Raw genomic sequence first — 6,080 nt, forward strand, 5'->3', positions numbered from 1 at the left:
CCTGATGTGGTGTCAGTAACCTTTTATAAATGTCATAAAACATTTGCAGCTGCCCAATAACTAGCTGATCATCTGCAAAGTACTTGTAAAGAATAGTGATGATGTTTCACCCCTGAGCCGATAGTTCAAGTCATTCCACCCACGACACCATGACTCATTATTGTGTAAGATTTAATGTAGTGTCCTGTTCAGCGATACCGGTAATCTCAATGGAACCAGAAATGAAAGCACTGGAGGCAACATAAAAACACAAGATATTAAAGATTGCTAACTTACTTTGTGTGTACGAGACATTATGTGTCGACCAAAAAAGATGAGTCTTTGCTTTACTTTCAGTTTCAATGGTTCAAAGCTGTCCATCATTTAGTGACATGTGGCCTCGTCTATTTGTAGAACAGCTTTACAGTAGGTGACCCTGTGTGTAGCCTGTAGGTAAAAGATAATCGGGAAGTGGTTGAGTGTGTTGCACAGGGAAGGAATTGCTTCTGAGGGAGAAGCATTTATTGCCCCTCAGGCGGGTAATTGTGCCGTTCCTCTTTGTCTCCTCCCTTCATCTGTGTGATGGAGAGTTTAGGCTGCATCGTTCATTCACCGCTGATGACTTCATTCAAGGGCAACTTATCACCCACTCACAAACTAACTGAACCGTACCAGACAGTGTCCTGAGGCAAATCACTGCAGGAAGAAATCTCGCAATCTCATATGAATGTGTCACAAAATATGTAGCCCCATTGCTTTTGATATATCAAAACATTTTCAGCATGATGTCTAGGAAAATGTCTTTTTTGATTATTTTTCTTCTCGCCTGAGATTGACAGTTATTGCGGTGTTTGAAATTGCAACTGGCAAACAAGCATAGGCCTTCTTCCATCGTTGTATTACTATTATTATATCCATATATAATATTACTGTCTTATTAAGAGTTTTCAGAGTGACAGGTCCATATGCAGTAAACAGTCTTATGTCATGGCTTTAATTCTAATTCCACAGAGGGGTTAAGATCTGTCTTGATTTAAATACATTCATTTTTTTTAAAAATGGGATTAAACTGTTTAATTAAAATGAAGATGACTGTTTTATGTTTTTTATAAATTCTTTTTTCAAAAAGGTCTTAGCAAAATCCTCTTTGTTGAACTATTAAGAAATTATATGATGGCAAATCTTTAAGAACAAAACAAACAAACATCTAAAAGTAGTAACTAAGAAGACTAAGAAGCTGCAGCCATGAACACCACAAAACAAAATGTCTGATGGGAATGTATAACAAAGTGTTGTTTGATGATTCTATATTACAAGACCCATCTTTACAATGAATCCTGAGGGAAGATAGTTTTTAGAACCTCTCACTTGAATATAAAAATGTTTCAAGTTGCATCAAAGTAGAGGTCAGGGTATCAATCAAGTTATTAGGATTCATCCTCTGGAAATCACAAAAACTTGGCCCCTTAGCAGCAGCTGTTGGGACATCTCACAAGATAAGTCAAACTTTTGACCCAGTTATTGTGTTGTTTGCAAGAACCGGAGTCACTAGGATTAGGATTCATCTTCTGAGCACATCGGATATTCTCAAATATCGACCAACTTTTAAGGAAACTCATTCAAGACAGGTGTTAAGCTTAAAGTTGCACGAAAAGAAAAGTTGTGGGATACCCAGCAACAGTCAGGTTGATCCCCTGGGGACCGTGAGTGTGTGTGCAAGATTATCTTTCAACAAAGTGATGAGGATCTGAGAGACGGACCACTGTGTACAAGAAACACTAATCCTTTTCCTTCGTATCACTCAATTCCTAATTCTTCTTTTCTTCCCAGGTTTTGTTGAGCTGAATCATATGTTGACTTCTTGCTACCCGAGTGCAAACTCAACATCTGGACCACTGAGGCTGCTTCAGAAACCGAGGAGAGAGCGAGAGTGAAGACCAAGTCGAGGACACCTCCTTTTTGGATGTACTAAAACTTTGGAACTCAGAATTTGTACCAGCCTGGTTAACCCCAGGACCTTTTTCTTCTGCACACATATACACACTCTTTCCCCACAAAACCCTGCTTGAATGACAGCTACCTTTTCTGGACCACCAACAACTTTTACTTGAACAAAAGGAAAAAGAAGTAAAAGAAACTATATCAAATCTACTTACAATGACCAACCCCGCTGAACATTTAATGGGAATATGGATGTCAAAAGTCCGACAAGAACAAAACAAACTTTTTAAAAACTGAGTAGAGGATTGCCGTAGGAGATCTTTCTGTAAGACGGTTTGAGTTTGGGGGGGAATTGACTTTTGAAGACCAATTTATAAGGCTCGAAACGAGAAGGGACTAATTCCCAGAGACAGAACTTAAGTAGGGGATGTGATGTTTTTCAGGACACAAATTGGCTTGGATTTGGGACGGCCATCTTTAGCTCGGAGTGCCTGTCCATTTCCAGGGGACGCCGTTGCCAAGGAGAGCCATAGCAACGGTCTCCGGGGAGTCTTACCTGTCATTCCTTAGTTGTTTTAGGGACCAAAAGACCAAACATTTGTATTGCTGAGGACTTGTAGCTCTAATATACTCGGACCACTGCATCTCTTTCAGTCAGTGTTAACTGGTTGAGCGGTTGCACTCAAAAGAAGTGTACATTTCGAATATATACAACACTTGTATATATACATATATATTGCTGATATGCTTTTTGAATACAGGCAAAACTATTTCCGATGACCAAATGGGGTCTCTCACTTCGCTAGTTTACAATTACTCAAAATGTTTATTTTTTTCTCTTCTCATTTTTGTCTCGGGAGGGATGGCGAGTGCATGGGAGGGGCTGCTCCGTATCACAGCCTTATCTTTTTTAACTTGACATCCTAACCTCATAGATAGAATAACATCAGAAGCGTTTGAAATATAGGAACTTGTTTATATTTGCAGTACATATATGTGTATAACAAGCATTCAAGCAAATGCATTCATATATACAGTATATATGGATAAATAGATATTAATCTCAAATATATGTATTTATATGCACATATTTTATATATGTGTGTCTGTATATAGAACGGCTACTGACTATGTTGAGCTGTAATTTTTTGTAGATTTTAGCTGGAGTTTGAAACATTGCTCTGCTTGGGAAGAATCGCAAATCTGGCAGCTCCCAAAACTGCAGGCATTCCTATCTCTGATTACCTATATGCTGACACACGATATATTGATAAAAGATACATGTGTGAAAAAGTACACGTACGGTGTAAATATTATCTGAAAATGCAAAAAGCCACATCTAAGTAGCAGGCTTTAAGAGAATCAGGCTAAATGATTTTTAGAGGAAAAGGACAATTATCTTCGACTCTATTCCAAACATATCTTTTGAGCTTACACGCACAGGCACACACACACACACACACACACTCGCACGCACACACACAAAAACTTCTCTTTGAAACTTGAACCAAAACAAATACGTCTCACAACCCTTTGCTCTCTTTTTGCATTCAGTAAAGTGCATGTAGCGTATGGGCTGTCACCATGTCAAGGTGTGCCTTGTCACCTGCAGAATCTGCCATCAAGCACTGTGCTCTCCTCAGACAACAAATTCAACAAAAAAAAATGAAACACACACACACACACAAACACTACTGCAAGCAGCCAACGCGCTATGATGATGTCAAAACTACAGCCAGATCCATATCATTTCTCAGCCATGTAGAGAGCTGCAGTGCATGTCCTATATAACAAACCACCCGTTGGTCCGCTGCTGTCATTGGGGAACAAAATGCTTTTTGGACTCATGCATATACATGTCAGATAAAAGCGGGCATTAGGTAACCTGTGAGCACAGGTGCTAACAATCTGAGCTGTTCCACTGGCTGGAGTCAAAACTAGGGTAAAGGTGAAGGTTGCGATTGACACGATGGAAGAAGTGACCGAGCTTACTGGACCTGACATTCGCTCATTTTAATGGTTATGACGGTGATGTAATATTGATGAATATGTTAGAACTGCAGCGCTGGTTTCCCACAGAGCAGAACAAGGGGGAAGGTTTTATGTTCTTTCCCATCCAGCAGTAAATGTGCGGATCTCTGTTGGTAGTTCCTGACATGAAGCATATTGTCTTTAGAGGATGTTATATTGCCTTGCCTTTTGTCCTATGTCATCGTACAATTAATTACAAACACAAAAACATAATGAAACTGTAAAATGAAGCAATAAGTGTGAAAAGCGAGTCAGTCATTTCAGCTGCTGTATCAGAGGCTGGTTTCATATTGTTTTAGCTTACAGTTTCTCATGGTAGTCGACAAAAATGGTAAGAACAGCGACTACGTACCTGCAAAAGGTCAACAGACTTGGATTTATTTATTTATATTATACACATTCAGCTGGTGGAGATTACTCAATGAATATTTATAAGGCTATATGACACTTTAGAAGACAATGCTTCCTGTTGGGTGCTGTTACTAGTTTTCCTGTAAACCTCTCATTATGCCATTTCCCTGGTGTCTGTGTCTAACCTTTTTAGCAGATTGCATAATTTAACATTTACCTTCCAATTCCAGCGAGGGTAAAAGACGCCACAACCACATCCCAGGATGCCTCTGTTTGTGTGTGCCACATAACAATGCTGTGAGCATGGCCTATAGGGCCAGCCAGTTGACCATCACGATCCTCTTTTTGTTTCGCTCTCACAGAATCCATGGTGGGTTAGTGCAAAGCGCCTTGTACTTCCACCTGAGCGGTGTTCGAGTTAACAATAACAACTGAAACTAAATGTCATATGTCTGGTATCGCTGATCGCCACACTGTGTGCCCTCTCTGACTGCCCCCCCGCTGCTGAGAAAATTGAAAAATGTGTCGACACGGTCTCTGCTTTTCTAATGGTTTGTTTGAGCAATCACTCACGTCTCTCGCCAAAACCGAGCCCACATTTCCCATGTCGGATGAAATAAGAAAAAGGGGGTAAGAAGAAGAACAACGAGAACTAGAATGTCAAGCACGTCATCTCCATTTGCTCCAACTTTGAGCTGCAAGTTTACACAAGAAAAGTCAAAACTAAGTATAGTGGTTCAAAAACAACAAGAAAAAGAGCAGAAGTTTGAGTATAATATATATATATATAAATATATACATAAACCGATGAATATACTGTAAATTGTTTCTTTTTTTGCTCTGTTTCCCTCTGTACATAGGTTTGCATATTTTATAGGACTTTTACTTCTATCTACAAGGACTGGATAAAGTACTTTAAATACTTAAAAAAAATATATGAATGAAAACATGATAATGCTCATTAAAACCAGGTACAAAAAAAAATAAGTCACTAGGATACGGTACAAACTGTAGGACCTGACCAAGGCATTTATCCAGAATACAGTCAGGGAGAGCATTGACCTCAGTTAGAGCTTAGACACACATTGACCTATTTTATAAAAAAAAAAAAATACTTTGATGGGTTCTATTCATTTATCAATTTGTTTAGATATTTATTTATAAGTCTTGTCTGAGATGATATGCATGCTTTCATGGCATTATTTTTTTATGAGTTGGTACGTGACCAAATAGTTTTTATATGACATGCATGGGCCACTGTTGTGGTCCACAGATGATCATTGTTCCTGTGTGCAGGACCATGCCTTCAGCACTTCTTTGATGACGGAGAAAAAAAAGAAGCTCCAATTGACCAAGTGATGTCAAAGACAGATTTTAGTCATGTATTTATTTATTTATATGTATGTTAATTTATTTGTGCTTTTATGTATTTATTTATTTATTTGTGCTGTTTGACTCAAGATCTGAGCTCTACTATTCCACCGGAGGTATCACTACATCACATGTTACAACTTCAAGAAGTGGCAGATTCTGCTTTCAACAAGCTCAAAGACAGATTTTACATTTGTCTGATGCTGATTAACTACTCACAACGATGCAGTACAAAACTAAAGCCTTATGTATATTTGTAATTATCAACTCACATTACTCTGTTCTAAAAATATCTTTGTTAAAAGATTGTTTGAAAAAATAAGATGCCAGCTTGAGGTTCCTCTTTGTTATATTTTGAGAACAATTTACCTCCTAACTTAAACCTTTTAACACGGTCAAAAGTAAGA

Source organism: Pleuronectes platessa, chromosome 2 (genome assembly GCF_947347685.1).
Source record: "Pleuronectes platessa chromosome 2, fPlePla1.1, whole genome shotgun sequence".
NCBI lineage: Eukaryota > Metazoa > Chordata > Actinopteri > Pleuronectiformes > Pleuronectidae > Pleuronectes > Pleuronectes platessa.